The sequence below is a fragment of the Pleurodeles waltl genome, chromosome 4_2 (assembly GCF_031143425.1).
Source record: "Pleurodeles waltl isolate 20211129_DDA chromosome 4_2, aPleWal1.hap1.20221129, whole genome shotgun sequence".
Lineage (NCBI taxonomy): Eukaryota > Metazoa > Chordata > Amphibia > Caudata > Salamandridae > Pleurodeles > Pleurodeles waltl.
This window is the reverse complement of record NC_090443.1, coordinates 353,905,959-353,924,845: the sequence shown is the minus strand read 5'-3', so window position 1 is coordinate 353,924,845 and position 18,887 is coordinate 353,905,959. Positions and strand designations below refer to the sequence as shown.

The window sequence follows — 18,887 nt, the reverse complement described above, 5'->3', positions numbered from 1 at the left end:
AATACCTCGAAGTGAAGTTCGAAGTTCGCAGACCTTTACACCTGAGCTTTGACGATTCGAGTCCAGCTGGATGTTTTTTTTTTCAATAGAGTAGAAATGTTTATATTTTTTTAAAATGACAGATACATTTTTTACTTTAAATTGTACACAAATATCTCTTCCTAACTATATCAGACCTCTCACTTTCTTTCTCTCTCTGTCTCTCTTTCAGTCAGATTCTCCCATTCACACACCCACTCTGACACTCATGCACCAACCACTCTCACCCACAGATACAGCCTCTCACACCTGTTCTCATACCCAGAGAGGCTACAGCCAACTTCCATCATGCACGTCCAAAGGGCCATGCACAGCATGGGGTTGCGTGGTTGGCTGCAGGCAGTGGCCGCATACCAGCCCCTGAGGGCAACCTCTACAGCACATGGGCGAAGGCCATGCATTATGCAAGGTTGGATGCTTATAAGGGGTTGGCCGTGGCCAGGCCCTGTGGCCAACTGCTGCCACACACAGCCGAAGGCCGTGCCCACGGATGTTTGGGTTAACCTATAGTAATGAAAATAACTATACATTAAAAAAAATCATAAAACTCACTAAAATAAAACAAAGGTTACAAGGACATTATAGTTAGGTGCTGAATTTACTCATACAAAACCATAGAAATTCAGCAGTTATAGTTAGAGTTCTTTCAAGTAGCTATAACCCGTGCCCTAAGGTAACTATAACTTGTGCCTTCACCATGCACAGCTAATTACTCCACATATTATATCATTGATGACATCTTCTATGCCATGTTTCATATTCTCACTGCAACATTTGCAATGACATTATTGATGAGACAAGTGTGCATGGTGAGGGTGCGATTTATAGTTACCTTAGTGCACAATTATAGTTTCTTGAAAGAAATCTAACTATAACTGCTGAATTTCTATGGTTTAGTATGAGTAAATTCAGAACCTAACTATGACATCCCTGATCGTGGGCTCTTCTTAATTAGTCAAATGTCATTCTTTCAGGGTAATGTACATTTCCTCCAACACATTCTTGACTCTCTCCATTTAACACCAGACCAGGTGAGTGATTGGAGTTTTACCTTTCAAGCAACTATATGTGTAGCCTGATTTTCTTAATTAGCTGCATTGTTTCAGATAATCTTTTCCATAAAGCCTTGAATAATAAACAACTCTTGGGCACCCTAATTCAAGTGCTTTAGGGCTGATGGCCAATGCAACATAACAGGCATCATTCATGCCCACATGGTAACATATGTTGGTGATAAGTCACAGAACTAGTACACACAGAGGGGATTGTGTGGTGGTGACTCCAAATTAGATTTTAGGACCTGATTTAAAGTTTGGTGAGCAGCTCAATGTCTACCATATTTAGAGATCTCCACTTGCCTTGAGGACTGCACTCTGCCTTCAGAGGTTGAGATCTCTATAGCCTCCAGGGTGCCTCTACTATGGTGGTTCCTCTGAATTTAATGAATTTTTGCTGAGTGGCTGCTATGTTTCACGTGGCTACTCAGTAAACTTTATTGTTTTACACAAAAACATTCCTGCGAAACAAAAATCAATTCAATTCAAACAGGATTTCTATAGCAAATGGCTACCTAACCGGGCTTCCCAGTGCTAATTGTACACCTACTTCCCAATCACCAAATGGAATACCCGTGCCTCATAGATCAAATAGACAAGTTTTAAGGAGTTTTCTGAATAGATGTGGAGAGGCTATTCCATATCCTAGGAGCCAATGGAGCAAATGGAGATCTCTTAGAGCATGTCAAGGAGACTGGTGTTTAGGGATCTTATGCAGAATTCTTGCTGCTGCATTCTGCACAACTTTGATACTCTTTATCACATACTTTGGACTACCCAAATATAGGGAATTTCCATAGTTTAAGAATGAATTGATCAGGCACTGCACACAAATATCCTTGTTGTGAGCAATAACATGTGTAGACATTTTGCAAGGGATCTAAGGATCCCAAAGCAGGATCCCACAAATCTTTTGGCTTGGGTTTCCAAAGTTAATTTCTCATCAATCCAGAACCCTAAGCTCTTGATTGCTGGGGCAGGGGGGTCTCTCCCAATTGTTTGAGCCAACCAGATGCCATCCTCCTAACTTGTAATTTCTAAGCACTATGATCTCTGGTTTGTCACCACTGAGTTTTGTCACTATTAAGACCATTTCCAAACACCATGATCTCTGTCATTTTCTCACAGTTTTGTCATCATTGAATTTAAGGCAGGTCCTCGACATCCAATCTCTGACTTCATTGAGCAGGAATTAAGCTCAGAGAAAACACAGCTAAACTCTGGAGTAAGAGCCAAGATTTTTTGAGTGTTGTCAGCATATGACACTAAAGCTAGGCCATGGGATTGTACAATCTGTGCCAGCAGGCATACATATAAATTAAATAATGTAGGGCTCTACGATGAGCCTTGAGGCACCCCATGATATAATGGGTGAATAGAGGAAAAATAGAAGCCTTTGCTCACCTGGAAATTTCTGTCCCCTAGTAATGATTTTAGCCACTTAAGTGCGCCCCCTAAAAATTCCTATTTCCTTCATTCTCTGATAGGGGAGTGGGTGTGACACTGTGTCAAAGGCGGCGCTAAGATCCAGCATTATCATGGCAGCTGCATCTCCATGACCTAAAATTGCTTGAATTTCCTCTGTTGCTGCTAATAACGCTGTCTCTGTGCTGCTACCCACTCTAAAGCCAGTCTGAGTGGGGTGCAGAATGCCTTGGTCTTCTATGAAAGTGGAGAGATGTCTATTTACATGCTTTTCTAGAACCTTGCTTATAAATAGTAGCAAGGAGATAGGTCTGTAGCGTTCTGCCTCCAGAGGCTTAGATTCAGGTTTTTTAAATAGAGGTTTCAATATTGCAAGTTTCCAAGCTTGAGGAATGCACCAGGTTAATAATGAGTAGTTGTGGATTTCCATCAAGATGGTTATGAGTCTTCCCGCCTCTCACTATAACATGGGGAGGGGCGGGATCCAGTGGGGAACTGGATTTAACAGATTTTATCATATTTTCTACCTCCTCAAGGCTCATCAATGAAAGGTCTAATAAGCCTTCACCCTGCCACTTCTTCAATGACACTGTATCATCCTGTGGATGAGAGAGTGCAGGGGGAGGTAGCTGACTTATTATTTTATTAACTTTGCTAGTAAATAAAGTGGCTAGCCAGTCGCAACATTCCACTGATGGCTGTGGGCCAGGGGAACTACAAGGGAGGTGCATAAGATCTTTGACTATTTAAATAGATCCCTTGAGGCGTTCGGGTCCTTGCCTATTGTTTCCTCAAAGTAAGTGATTCTAGCTTCCTTTATTGCTCTCTTGTATTTTTACAAAGCTATTCTATAGCTAGTTTTACTCTCACAACTATAATCTTTCCTCCACTCTCTCTCCCTTTTGTTGTTTCCTTCTTTAACAGATTCAACTCTTGTGTGTACCAGGGAGCTCTACCCTTTGTCAAATTTGGATTTGTTGTTTTGCAGGGGATTCTTAATTGTACTGAGTTCTGTACCTTTCCCCTGTATCGCCCTCAAAGGAAGGTAGTGACTCAGGGAGTGCAACTTGCCACGCTCTATCATCCATTTTTGGCCAAAAGCTCCTAACCTTTAAAATAGACAGATTTTTTTCCTGCAGACTGCAGTATTCTCAAATAAACAGGGGCTAGGTAGTGATCGAACAATAGAAAGGGAATTGGGGCAACTGATACTAATTCATTCAAATGATTAAAAACAGGATCTAGGTGGTGTCCCTTAATGTGTGTGTGGGAATCCACAATTTGACAAAATTGTATAGCTTCGCAGTCGTCTGAGTCCCTTTACTGAGGTGTTTTCTGTTTGCTCCATACATAAATTTAGGTCTCTTAATAGAGGAAAATTAGCTTTCTGCAGACTACATTCTATGAGTAGTTCAGGTAAGGCTGCCATAAATTGAGAAGAGGCCCTAGGTGGTCAATATACTATAATTCCTGAAAAAGTAAAGGTGGAAGTAAACTCCACAGGGAACTGGAGGCATTCGCATGCCTGTTAAAACTATAGGAGAAAAGCGGACCTTATACTCCTTCTTAAAAATCATCACAACCCCCCTCCCCCAACTTTGCCTTCCCTGTTTCTGCAGGCTATTGTATAACCCTGTGGAAGAGTCTTCACAATGTCAGGACTGGACTTGTTATTTAACCAGGTTTCTGTAAGGAACACAGCATCTGGTCTCCTCTCTTCGAGGAGAATGAAAAGCTGTGTACCAAGCTTCAGGAGATACCTACAATTTAGTAGGTACATCTGCTTCACCTGGAGGGGGTCTTGATCTTTTTTTTGCTACATACTGATTTCTGGTGTGGTGCAGAGCACTGCTTTCCAATAACAATTTGTACAGGAAAGGGGAGAGTCGTAGGGCCAGGTGTAGCAAGCATTTTGCGCCATGCAAAATGCCGATTGCGATGCTCATTCACAACTTGCGACTCGCTACCACCTTGCAAATTGTGAATGCGACTCGCAAATAGGAAGGGGTGTCCCCTTCCTATTTGCGACTCGCATCGCTATGCTAAATTGCTTTGTTACCGCGAATGCGGTCGCAAAGCAATTCACAGTTACCACCAGTGTCACACTGGTGGTAACCCATTCGCAAAAGGGAAGGGGTCCTCATGGGACCTCTTCCCCTTTGTGAATGTTGCCAAAAAGAGTTTTTCAGAGCAGGCAGTGACCTACTCTGAAAAACCGAAACCAAATGGTTTTGTTATTTTTTTTATTTTGCAAATCGTTTTCCTTTAAGGAAAACGGGCTGCAAAATAAAAAAAAACTGCTTTATTCAAAAAGCAGTCACAGACATGGAGGTCTTCTGTCTTCAGCAGACCACCATCCCTGTGAGTGCAGGGACTCGCTATGGGGTCGCAAAATGCGACCTACCTCATTAATATTAATGAGGTGGGTCTTTGCGACCCCATAGCGACTCACAGGCAGTGATTGAGACACCGTTCTGCATCTGATTTTGCGAATCGGAAATTGCAAGTCGCACTGACTCGCAATTTCCTATTCGCAAAATCGGACCTACCTACATCTGGCCCTAAGTGAGGAAGTACTTTCCCCCAGTTTTTTACTATCTGACTCTTAATTTGATGCAGTTCTGCTTAAGTATAGGTTATAGTTTTTTAAAAACTGGGCAGAGTGGCTGGCCCAGATCCCGTCCGGATGCGGATGGACACAGACGGGCTTGCTTTTGCGCATCAGCTGCACGTCCATGCCGCAGTATGCCTGAACACCCTTGGAGTAATTAGATAACATGTTGTGGTTATTTTTTTTTATTGCTCTTTGGGGCCGACAGACTTTTGTTGGCAGCCCCCCAAGATAATAAAGAACTTGAGATTGTTCACTCTCCATAGGGCAGACAGTCTGATATACTTACATCGACCTCCCCAAGTCATTTGGGCTCTCAGCATTATATTTCCTCCAGCGGAGCCAGTGGTGCTCCGCCAGCAGAATCATGACAATCTGCCTACCTCAAAAAGAGCAGGCAGACCATTCTTTTGACAGACATGTTACTCTGCCATGTTTGTAGCAGAATACTTGTCCACCAAACTGTAAATCAATCCTTTCACATTTAAAGTACACTGAACACATAAGACACAAGGTATTCAATACAGGACATATAAAGAAACCTCAACAGAAGATGCATGAAAATAACTCTGATATGAAAGAGATCTACACCCACAACTAATTAACAATATCAACATTCAAACATAGGTAGGAGAGAGATGGTCACATGACTTTATTGCTCCTTTAGAAGCACCCTTGTTTTAGTCTGCCTTTCACTAGGCAGCTACCATTCAAACAGCAGCAATATGTTGCAGCAAATGTTGGCTGTTGTTGTATTATTTTAAAAAACTAGTCCTTGGTGGAACTCTGGGAGTTTTACTTCCTCAGAACCCCACAGACAGGCATCAGCATGCTCGTTCAACCATTCACGCTGCTTTTTTAGATCAGTAGAGCATTCTGCACTGAAAAATCAGCACAATCAGCACCACGTGATGCACAAGGGCGTGGCTATTTTGTTTTTGTCTGCTTCTGTTCAGCTTTCCTTGCTGGCTACAATCGATTCCAATCCAGCCCCATCTGCTCTTTCCTAACCTGAATCTCAACTTTTTTGTACTTATTTTGTTTTTTACTATTTTTTATTTTCCCTGTGTTTATTTTACATCTTGATGACATTTTTTAAAACTTTTTTTGTCTAATTATCTCTTGGCCTACCCTCTCTCTGCCTGCCCTCCTATTTCTCAACTTTCTATCCCAACTCCAGTTCCAGGCTCACTCATTCCTCCTACAGTCCCAAGGACAGAAGCAGGCAGCACAAGCACCAAGGGGTGCAGCCCACTCGATTTTTAGAGAGTCGGAGGTGACAGCACTAATTTTTTTGGTGCAGCACCACCTCCCCCGCATGCTAGCAGCATGTGGCATGTCCAGCAAGGGCTATTCCCTACAGGAGTGTCAGGTGCCGTGGGGCCGATTGTGTTGCTACACCGGAATCACTCGCACCCAGCAGCAGCTGATGTACTGCTGGGCAGATGTCATTGACCAGGAACAAGACCTGCTCGACCTGCTCGACCTGCTGGGCATCGAGGTTGTGGGATCGGTGAGTAAACAACATTTCTGTTTTCTAAAAATGTTAAGTTTTTTTTCAAGTAGCATGATCACAGGTCATTTTTTCAAGTAGCATGATCACAAGTAAGGTACATGTACGTCATTGCTTTGAGATATATATTTATATATTTTTTATAAATATATTATAGACATTAACTATTTTTTTGCAGTTAAAAAATAAATATATATTATGCTGGTTAATAATAGTGTGCATATCCATTATTCACAAGTAATGTAAGTATATATATAAATACAGTATAATTGTGCAAATATGTTCAGCTATTATAAAATGTATTGCATGAATGTATGAAATTGATTGTGTACTTTGTATATATGTAGGAGAGAGAGACAGAGAGATACATATCTTTGCACCAATGATTGTGACCAGGGGCCACGTCAGGTGTGCTGTCTGGTGCAAAGCCAAAATGACCTCTTATTTATGAGTGTGGTGCCATTTTCATTCAAGCACTGTTAGTCTGTGGCACTAACTTAAATATAATTTAAAAGGAGCTTTTAGCATCAGAGAGTGTTTGAAGTTATGTCCACCCACTGTCTTTATTGCAAAATGTATTTGGGAATAATGTAATACTAATACTCTAGGGTTTATCAATATAGTGCTGAGTGGACCAGTGGTGAGGGCCCAGAGCTATCAAACTTTTGCACAGTGAGCAAGACAACTTGCTGCGCTGCATCAAATGGAGAGGGCAAGAATGTGAGCTTTATTTATGAAGATGTCTCATTTCTGCTCTCTCCCCTGCTGCCAACCTGAGTGCTGACTAGCATGCCAATGCAGGCACCCTTGCACCATGAAGGTGCAAGGGTGTCATGTTACATGGCACAGCACCATGGATTTGTTTGTACAGTGAGTCACACCTTCCTCACAAAAACAATCCTTACAGGCAAGGCAACACAAACCCCTGATAGAGAAGTGGGCATGGTGCCAGCCTGATGGGGAGGATGCAGGAAGTTAGGAACATAGCACGGGAGTGGAAGTCAAGTGAAAGACACTGCCAGAATTCTGCTCCAGTGTGAGCTAGGCAGGTGCTCGCTTAGGCTTATTTAAGGCTTGATTGTCAACTCATCATGTCACTTACTCTTACAAAGTACTATGAAACAAGGAATAGGCTATCTGATTTAAAAATACAATGCTGTGCTTGTCAAAATATTATTTTGTGCAAAGTACCACCAATCATTGTTTTTATCTTCTTTCTTAAGCAAGAGAGCATCTGGGCTGGCTGGCACCAGCACTGCAGAGGATGTGACTGGTTCCATCCCCAGTGCCTCGACCAATGGTTCTTCTGCCTATGTAAGTAATTATTATTCCTCACTGCTACATTATGCACTTATGTATACTTACTAGTTTTTTTTAAGGTGGATGATGTTTGTTATCCCTGCATTGCCCTGTGTCTTTTCTTTATTTCCTGTTTCTACGGCTGACTTTATTCTGCTCCCTTTTTTTGTAAGCTTTCCCTTGCCCCTCTTACATATCTTTGTGTATAGTACTAAGAAGGGAAAAGACTTTTGGTAACGTAAAAAGTTCTGCACAGTAGTACTCTAGTCACCAAACATGTTGGTGGTTTTCTTGACCAAACAGTCAAAAAGTACAGGGGGAGAGACAGTGTGGTCATCATGGTCAGGAAAACCCGCAATGTTGTCTTATACTAGTAGTTTCCATTACATTATAGCATGGCAGGAATGAAATACCACCACCAATAGCATGTGTCTTTTCCATTTGATTCTACCTTTATCCATTTGTAGCCTTACTTTATGCCCTTCCCTTATTCTTAAATGTTCCTAAGTCAGATTACTTCCTACCCCTCCATTAGGAGAAAATGTTTTTAGATGACTCAATGACTACCTGTTTTTTCAAAAGGTTATCAAGCAATTACACAAACCTCCCAGAGTGATTACTTTCAGAAGAGGATATTGATAGGTAGCTAACCTAACTGTAGTGAGGAATTGTTATACATTGTGCAAAATACATACTTAGGTGGCTATCTGGTATCTACAATGGGTGCATTAGGTTTTCCACCAGACAGAGTCCAAGTGGTGGCAGGGACAAGTGGTAGGTAACCTTGCCTTCTTATTGAAGGTACTGTATTGGTTCAGCGAGGTAGATATTCCACCTATCCCCTAGAGTCTAATCTGTAATGCAAAAATCACAAACTGGAGACACGGTGTGTTTCCTAGTGCCCACTCCGTCACCTGCCAGTGCTTCTCTTCATCATTCTGTCTTTCTGTCCCAGTCTAGCTAAAAACATAAATTCTATCTCGGCATGTGATGTCTGTGCCACATTTATCTGCCCAAGTGAAGTTATATTTCATGTCTTAAATTACGGATCGATGGTTCCAATATTTTTCCTCCCATCTATCAAAGTGATGAAGAATCACATGAGTTTTACATATTCAGTATGACACCCAACCATTACATAGCTAAACCTCCCTCTAGCTAGCCCGATCACTTTAACTTACTTCCCGTGGACTAATTTTCCCCACTGCCAAGTTAGGTATTATTATTTCTGGAGAATAATATGTGTTAGAGGCCTGGATGTAATGTGGAACTAAGAGCCTGATTTAGAGTTTGGAGGATGAGATACTCTGTAACATATGAAATATCCCATTTGCTGCACTACAATTCATCATATTCTTTTATCCACTATCTACTGTAATACCCCCAATAAGATATCTGTTATTAACCAAGTGTGTTCCAGATGTAATCAGCCTAATCCTGTAATCTAAGTTTCGACTTAGAGTAGTAGAATGGAGAAGGGAGTTGGAGAAGAAGAGCAGGGCCATTGGAATTCATGTCATTGTACAGCTACATTGCCCCCAAAGACTGGCTGGAGAGTAAGCAGATCAACCAACATGGCTCCATTAATGTTGCATAGTCAAGTGTTAGTTGTGCATTCAATGAGATACACATATCTCTATATATACACCTTGCTCATTAACGGCAGGTAATTTATTTTAACACACATAAAGTGTCTGTTCTTTTTCACTATGAAATACTTTAAACCAAAATCAAGTTTGAATTGATTATGTTGGTGTTCTGGGCTGGCTCAATTATTCCTTTCAATCAGGGCTATGATTGGCTACTAAGCTATGATTTGATGCAGGGACAGGAAAAACGTTGCAAAGGCTGTGTGACTACTATAAATTCCAGTGGCCAAAGAGGAACAACAATGTTCTGCTACTGTACTGTGCCACAATAAACAGTATGAAAAAGTGTTTTTCTTGTTTGTTCTTCCTACTTTCTTGATATAGCTACTCCTGCTGCTGGCGCATGGGGTATCTAGCAACTGGCACAGGTCCCAACAAAGCTCGAGATAGCCTCCTGGTTGCGGAAGGAAATGTTGGAGGCAGTGGAATATCATTGGCTTGTGGCCCTGGAGGAAGAAGAAAAGGAGGCACGGGCTTCATGTTCCATGGACCACCAGCCAACTCAGATATAACACTGACAACTGCAGCTGGGGTCCACTGCCAACTGTAACTCCAACAGCCTTCCTTCCTTCTCAGACTCATCAACACCACACTTCCTTAACCACATCCGATGACACCTGACAAGTGATACGGGCCCGCTCATGATTGAGACAGCACAGATAGAGCATGGGCAGCAGAACTTGGCCCAGGAAGTTGATTGCCTCAAGGCCCTTTTTTATTGATTTTGTGTTTGAATAGGAGGGCTTGCTGTGGGTGGAGAGGGTGGAAAGGACAAAAAGTTGGGGAAAGGGTGGACATGGGACTTTGAACTTTTTGGGAACATTTTGTGGCTTGAAGGGGGGTGCCTGTGTGGGTGGAGAGGGTCAGTCTTAAAATAAATGGGTTTGGCTTTTTTCTTTGTCATCATCACTATCTGTCTTTCCTTTGCTAGTTAGCATAGCATAGCATTGTTGAGTGTTACTGTTGACACAAGGATGTGACACAAAACATCCCTTTGAGATTGTCACAGTGACCTTATACATCAACTTTTCATTCTAGACTTTCCATACCTCTAGTCCCTTGCCATCTATGTATTCTTCAGTAGGTTACTTACCTCTTCTTGCCGTACAGTAATTTATACCCCGCCACCAGAGTGGCACTGTATGGCCACTGATTAGTGATTCATTTCCTTTTGTTTCACTTGATGAGGTTTTGCAGCCCCCAATCAATTAAACGGTATATTAGTTAGTGTAGTAATAACTGCCCTTGTCCTACCATCTGTTACTATTTGCTCAGAACATACACAAAAATGTAGTGTTTATTATCTCTCCTTCCAAAGGACAACTTTACTACTAAGTCATCAACTAGTTCTTCAAGTTCTTTTCTTACCTGGTTGATTAAGCGATGGTACCTCCCACAACCTTACCAAGTCTTATTCCAGGGCTTCCTAAAAGAGCCTTCTTATTAATGGTGCAGGTATTCATGTTTTTGTGCTAACAGGGAAGACATCACAGAGCTCACTCTCATCTATATCAAATGAAATAAACCCCAACTGTTGGATTATTCAGAAAGATTATTCACCACAGGCAACTAGACTGAAAGAAAACACAGAATTAGTGGGTTATCAAAGACTGAGACCAGACCATCATGACAAAAATGGTATTAAAAAACTAGCAGTAGTAACTCTTTAGCGATCCGGGTGTCTCTCATTTATAAAAAAGAATGCAGCTAAACTTATAAAATCCTCGAGTCAGGATTCAGGAGCTGAAGGTTTGATTACTCAATGTTACATAGATTCTGTAAATATTGAAGGGCCTAATTCACAAAGGTAAATTATACTTTTGGTGTTACTTTACTTACTTTTGCATTGTATGTTTATGACTGGTAACTTCTCCATCAGTCTCTTTAAGAGTAGTAGCTTTGAGAGTACTAAGAAGATCCTGCAGTGAGTCGGTGTCGTTTTCACAAAATCTGCCCCACCAAATGTGTGATCCATTTATGGTGTACATTTGTAAGTCACACCTCAAAATGTATAACACAGCATGCAGAAAGAGGGTTAGGGATTTGATGAATGGACAGGAACTGCGAGTCAGAGAAAGCTGTGTCAAAGACAAACACTGCACAACAACAATATTCTTCAGGTTGATGAGCAGCACATCATCATCAAATCTGTTGTGGAAGGAAATGAAGGAAGTGGACAGTTCAGTTCAGGTAATGCATTGCAAACAGTTCTTCAGCCCCAGAGACCCAAGTTACTTCTCTAATTGTTCTGTCATCTAGATATGAAAAATATAAATTAGGGAGTAGTGACACCGCACATTTCTAAAAAATATGATTGTTAAAAAATAAATGATACTCTAAATAAATGCTGAATTGGGGAGTGCATTTGCATTCTTTTGAGAATGTCCCTCTTGGGTGCATGGCTGAACTGGTCCGGTAAGGGAAGCAACAGTGTTGGAGCTTTTGTGCAGAAGAGAAGGCCTATGGATTGGAAAACAGTAAATGTTGATACTGTAGAGTTAAGAATAAGTTAAGGTTGGGGGAGGAGCCAAAATGGCGTCCAGGATGGTCGCTTGATCTGAGCGCTCCGTCCCGGGCTACACTAAATGATCCTGGTGGGCGCCCCTCGGGACCTTGCGGCCGCGCTCGGGGCGGGGGCCGCCCGCGACGGTCCGGTGCATCTATCGAGGGCCGGACTTGAGGCCCATCGAGGGTGCGGGGCCGGGAGGCCGGGAGAAAGGATGCGTCGGCCTACCTCGGATGCGATCGCGGGTGCTGGAGTACCGCGATCGCGCTCATCAACTCCAGGCCGCCGACCGGGCCCGGTTCATTGCTGGCCGGGACCCGGGGGCGGCGCACTGAGACCTCGCGGTGCGGCAGGCGGCCGGCGGCCGGCGCGAGGTAGGCACAGGACCAGGGCAGCAAGTCAAGAGGCACCATTTTGTAAATTGCCGCGGCGGCCCAGGAGGGGCTCATTGTGCTGGAAAGTAAGGGCACTCCTGCCCTTGATTAAAAAATAGTACGGCTGGAGGACTGCGGGGAAACTAAGGAACACAGCTACAGGCCAGTGCATTGCGTTAAGGGCGGGTAAGCTGGAGGGGGTAGCTTTACCTACGTGGCCGGGACATCACTGGACCCCTGGGCCCCCCCCTCCTCCCACTGGGACGACAGCACCACAACAGTCCTGTGCCCCTCATAGTGGAGGCAAGCAGTGCTGGAGGGCTCATGCCCAGTGCGTGCCGCAGACCCCTGCAGACTCCGCCTAAGTAGATCGCACGGCACCGTCGACCGGCACGCGCCGTGAGGGCCTGGACCGCGCCTGGGCCCCACGGATTGTACATGAACAGCAAGCATCAAACTCGCCGGCGCAGTGGCTGCCCGTGGACCCGGGCATCGACTCCCCTTCTCGAACTTTCCGGGCTGCGCTGCCCTCCTCGGTCATCGTCCGCGCCCCCCCCTCTTCATCGGGGGCGCCCCTGCCCTTGGCACCACAGACACCGGTCACGCAACAACGGAAATATCTCTTCCTCGCCCCTGTTGGACAATCTCACACTCCCAGTGCCAACGCGCACACCATATTGGGGACACAAAGCAAAAGGCAAAGTTGCTGAATCAACAGCGCCCAACAGTGTGAAACAATCGCACGCAAGGCAACCCAGGGTCAGCCAAAATGGCCGGCAGAGCCAAGTCAGCTAAGAACCAGGACCGTAGCACTCATGGATCAACACCTATAGACCAGCAGCCCAGCCCGTCCCTACAGACACTGGAAAACACCCTCATGTCGCACTCTGCTCAGTTTGAGAAAGTATTACAGGCGATTATGGACACTAAATCATCGCTAGAAAACAGAATCGACGCAGTTGCACAAGACTTAAATCTCCTGCGCAGACCATCGGAATTTAGCTGAGCGAGTGAAAACGACTGAGGTCGAAATATCCGAATTAACCCCAATGGCCCAAAGTAACCAAAAACAGATTCAGACGCGGAACTGAAAGTGCTCTGGAGGAGATCGGAAGAAATGGAGAGCAGGGCGTGTCGCAATAACGTACGATTTTTGGGTTTCCCAGAAAGCATGCGGCGAACAGAAACGGAAATCCCCCTGGAGCAGTGGCTAATCAAGGATGTGTTAAATGGGGCTCCATCCAAGTTCTTCTCCGTGGAAAGGGCATATAGAATTCCGGGCAGACACCCAGCTCCTGGTCAGCCACCCAGACCGCTGATCGCCAGATTCCTGAATCATAGAGACCGGGATGCAATACTACAACAATTTAGCAATAAAGGCCCTTTTAAGTACGAAGACTCGACTATTAACGCATACCCAGACTACACTCAGGAGGTGCAGAACCAACGCAACTCCTACTTTAAAATCAAACAACGCTTGCGAGAACACAACATAAAATATGCCTTGCTCTTCCCGGCGAAACTAAGGGTAGTAGCGGAGGACCGCACCCACATATTCACCAATCCTGAAGATGCCTGGACATGGCTGCATGCCAAGGGCCTAGCTCGCCCGCAGGAAGAGGCGGAAGTGGATGAGGAATGGCAAACTTCTGCTGCAAGGAAGCGATCCAAGAGACGCGCTAGGGGCCAGCCCAATGACTGGCAGGAGGCAGAAGAAAGAGCAAGAGTGCTGAAAGAGACGCCTCTGCACACGCAAAGCAACCTTGCAACTGTCAGGACACCTCCAGAGCAGGGCTCGGAATCCGACACGGCCAGTTCCACATCTACATTAACCGGAGTGCAGGACGGGCCAAGGGTCACTCCCAGGTCCGCAGATGAACTTTAAGTCGCATAAACCTACTCTGCTGGTCTGCAGTCTTCAAAAATGCCCGAAGTTCGAAGACCTCCAGGGACTTTGTGGCACTGCTGTAGTCCGGAGTGAACGTTCCCCCGACATTGTGTATCTTTGATATAATAGTAAAGCTAAGCTATAGGGGTTGCGCGGGGATGGGCTGCGGGCGGCGGGGCGGCACTGGAGGGAGCGGTCTTGTGCCCCGAGGGGCGCCAAATGGTATTAGCAGACTAAGGTGGTCATTACAACCCTGGCGGATGGTGTTAAAGCTGGGGTAATACCACAAACAGGCCGGCGGCCAAAAAAAGGGAATTACGATCCTGGCGGTAACCGCCAACAAAGACAGCCACTTTAACACTTCGCCCGCCACGGCGGTACGGACAAACAGCGTGGCGGTCACCGCCAACAGACAAGCGGGAGACAATGTACCGCCCACACTATTACAACCCTCCAATCCACCACCTTTTCCGGGGCGGATTCACCGTGGATAAAAACACGGCGGAAACAGCTTTTGCTATGGGAAAACGGTCACCTTCTACACATCCCACGAGGAACGACGGCTCCATGGACCGGGAACTCCAAATACTCCCTGCCCTTGTCTTTCTGCTCCTGTACGAACAACAGCGATGTAGGCGCTGAACATACCGGTGAGTACTGCATCTACGACACGGAGGAGGGGGGAGGCAAAAGTTAGGGGGACACCCACCAAACACCCCCACACCCACCCTCGCATAGTACAACATACACACCAATGCAGTTAAAAATATCACATCAACAACCCACAATCCCCCCGGAAGAATGCAAAGACAAAGCGAGATCCGTTCAAATATTGTAATGTGCCAATATACATGTCATACAAAAATATACTGAATCATATCTCGAAATCTGTCATATTTATATATACAATACAAGAAGTAGTGCAGATATGTACACAACAATGTCCGTGCACCAACAGTCCAAAAATGCATGGGCGACGCCCACAATAGATACCTGACCAAAATCCGAGAGAACACTGCCAGGGCATCAGATTGAAACACTACAGGCACCTCAGGGGGAAGGGAAGGGGGGGCACCTCAGCCACATGACTGCAAAGCCAGATCCACGACGGGGCTCCATGCCCATTGATGTATCCTGGGGAGTGCAAAGCCACAGTCTCACAAGTCTTTACAGTGGGTGGTTTGCCCACTGCTGCATACTGGGGAGTGCAAAGCCACAGTCTCTCAAGTCTTTACAGTGGGTGGCTTGCCCACTGTTCCATCCTGGGGAGTGCAAAGCCACATTGACGCAAGTAGATGCAGTTCTCAACTGGTACTGGGTGGGACTGGTGCCCAGACTGGATGAGTCTCCCTGTGAAAGTTCCTGTCCTGTCACTGTCCCAGCTGCACATGGGAGAAGGATCCATGATGTGGAGGCCTATTCATACCCACACGGTGTTTGCCCTGATCAGCGGTCTTCACCATGGTGGTCTTGGCCTTGTTCAGCGGTGCTTTGCCATGGCTGGCTATGGACTGTTCAGCGGTCTTCACCATGGCGGTCTTGGCCTTGTTCAGCGGTGCTTTGCCATGGAGGTCTTGGCCTTGTTCAGCTGTGCTTTGCCATGGCTGGCTATGGACTGTTCAGCGGTCTTCACCATGGCGGTCTTGGCCTTGTTCAACGGTGCTTTGCCATGGCGGTCTTGGCCTTGTTCAGCGGTGCTTTGCCATGGCTGGCTATGGACTGTTCAGCGGTCTTCACCATGGCGGTCTTGGCCTTGTTCAGCGGTGCTTTGCCATGGCGGTCTTGGCCTTGTTCAGCGGTGCTTTGCCATGGCTGGCTATGGACTGTTCAGCGGTCTTCACCATGGCGGTCTTGGCCTTGTTCAGCGGTGCTTTGCCATGGCTGGCTATGGACTGTTCAGCGGTCTTCACCATGGCGGTCTTGCCCTTGTTCAGAGGTTCTTTGCCATGGCGGTCTTGGCCTTGATCAGCGGTGCTTTGCCATGGCTGGCTATGGACTGTTCAGCGGTCTTCACCATGGCGGTCTTGGCCTTGTTCAGCGGTGCTTTGCCATGGCTGGCTATGGACTGTTCAGCGGTCTTCACCATGGCGGTCTTGGCCTTGTTCAGCGGTGCTTTGCCATGGCGGTCTTGGCCTTGTTTAGCAGTGCTCTGCCATGGCTGGCTATGGACTGTTCAGCGGTAGCCTGAGATGGCGGTTCAGATACTGACATTGGGGTGTGGCATGACGAACTCCACACTTGACATTGGGGTGTGGCGTGACGAACTCCTCACTGGACATTGGGGTGTGGCATGACGTTCCATCATCGCCCAGCGGGACTGTGGGATCCTGGTCCCTCCTGGGCACTGACTCTGGCGGTGGTCTCCTGACCAGTAACGATACTCGGGCCCTCCTGGGCACTGACTCTGGCTGTGGTCTCCTGACCAGTGACGATACTTGGGCCCTCCTGGGCACTGACTGTGGCTGTGGTCTCCTGACCTGTGACGATACTTGGGCCCTCCTGGGCAATGATTCTGGCGGTGGTCTCCTGACCAGTGACGATACTCGGGCCCTCCTGGGCAATGACTCTGGCGGTGGTCTCCTGACCAGTGACGATACTCGGCCCCTCCTGGGCAATGACTCCGGCGGTGGTCTCCTGACCAGTGACGATACTTGTGCCCTCCTGGGCACTGACTCCGGCAGTGGTCTCCTGACCAGTGACGATACTTGGGCCCTCCTGGGCAATGACTCTGGCGGTGGTCTCCTGACCAGTGATGATACTTGGGCCCTGCAGGGCAATGACTGGACCAGTAACAACGGTGCTGGTGGTTGTGTCTGGACCGCCGGAAATGATGGCGCACTTCTCCGCCGTGACACTCACAACAGGCGGGGGAGACTTCCTCGGAACCTTCCCCACCTTCTTTGGAGTTACAGCTGACTCACCAATCGCCTTCGATCCCATTTCACTTGTTGTCCCACCGGGAGTCTCGACACGGTCCCGTCATCCACTCTCCAATTTCGGTGCCTTTACAGGGGGTGCGCTGCCAGTGCCTTGGCTCCGGGTCCTACTGCCTGCCCTGGTGGACGGTGCACTCCAAAAACCTGGAACACGCACCACTGGTACTGGAGGCTTTTTGGCTGAGGCGCTACGACAGGACTAATGAACTGGAGGGGGGGGGCGAACAGGTCAATTTGACAGAGGGACAGTTTCTGACGGACACTGGGATGGGTAGTTGGAGGGGGTCTGGGAGTGGAGGTAGAGGAGGTGGTTGTAGGAGGTGTCACTTTAGGTGTTTTGGGTGCTGGTACTGGAGGCTGTCGTGAGGTGGATGGATGTTGGGTGAGTGATTGCTGGCGTTTGGGTACTTTGGGAGGGGGTGTCACAGACACACTGGGAGAGGACACAGAGGACGTGTAAATGGCAGTGGAGGTGGTGAGTGCAGGTGAGCGGCTTGTGGTGCTGGGTGTCCTGGTGCGAGTCCTAGTGCCTGTAGATGTGGTGCATGCAGGTGTGTGTGTAGACGACACTGGGAGGGAGTAGGGAGAAGAGGAGGAGGGGGACACAGTGGAGACAGTGGATGTTGCTGTGTCTGTATGGGTGTGATGCTTGTGTGAGTGTCTGTGGTGTGTGTGGTGCCTCTGTTTGCTTGAGCTACTTTTGGGTGTTGACTTGTGTGCCTGCTGGTCTGTAGGTGTGATTGGGATGGGCTGGGGTACAGGGGATTGGGTCTGGGTGGAGGAGGTTGGAGGGGGGAGGCTGGACACAGGGACAATGGCTGCCATCAGTGCTGAAGCCAGAGATTGCAGGGTTCGCTGAAGGACAGCCTGACCAGAATGAATGCCTTCCAGGAATGCATTATCGTGTTTCAACTCTCGTTCTACACCCTGGATGGCATTCACAATGGTATCTGCCCAACAGTGAGTGACCTGAGGAGGTCAATGGCCTCCTCACTGAGGGCAGCAGGGGTGACTGGGGCAGGGGCTGAGGTGCCTGGGGTGAAGGTGATAACCCACCCTCCTGGGTGAGCGGGCACATCCCACTGGTGAATTCAGAGTCTGTGGTGTGGCCCTCCATGGCCATGTGGGATGCAGCTCCCTCGTGCTCCGGTGCAACTGTACCTCCGCCTGTTGATGCTGATGTACAAAAGAACAGGGAGAGCAGGAAAAGGGTGGAGACAGAAGAAAGAGAGTTTTAGTGCAAGGCATACCGCTACCGTTGGCGGACAAGACAGACGCAGCAGCCTCATGCATTACGCCCTGCTCCTGACCTCTGCACATGCTATTTCTGGGATGTGGCCTACATGGCAATGGTAGTAATCTGCCCACATGGATGGCAAAGGGGCAACTATACATCAACTTCCCTCTGTTTTGAGCTGGGGTAGAGTGCCACATGGCCTACAAAACGGAGGGGCCTTGCCTACCTAACTTGCCCTGGCCTAGGGACACCCACAACCCACCACCCCCACCCAGACACCTCCACTGCACGCAAAGTCCATATGATGAGGTAGTACTCACCCCCTTGTGTCTGCTGTGATGTCCTTAAGCGCCCA

At 46.9% G+C, this 18,887-nt stretch overlaps 1 protein-coding gene across 3 annotated transcripts in view; it reads left to right on the top strand.

The window, feature by feature from the left end:
- The window catches only part of NR5A2 (nuclear receptor subfamily 5 group A member 2), a 318,062-nt gene that overhangs the window by 27,722 nt on the left and 271,453 nt on the right, over positions 1-18,887 (top strand). The window contains exon 1 of one of the 3 annotated variants that reach the window (XM_069231434.1): positions 7,872-7,957. The exons of the other annotated variants lie outside the window; for them this stretch is intronic. The gene's annotated coding sequence lies outside the window, so the exon portion shown is untranslated. Of the gene's footprint in view, positions 1-7,871; positions 7,958-18,887 lie in introns of those variants that run through there. 3 annotated transcript variants of the gene reach the window in all.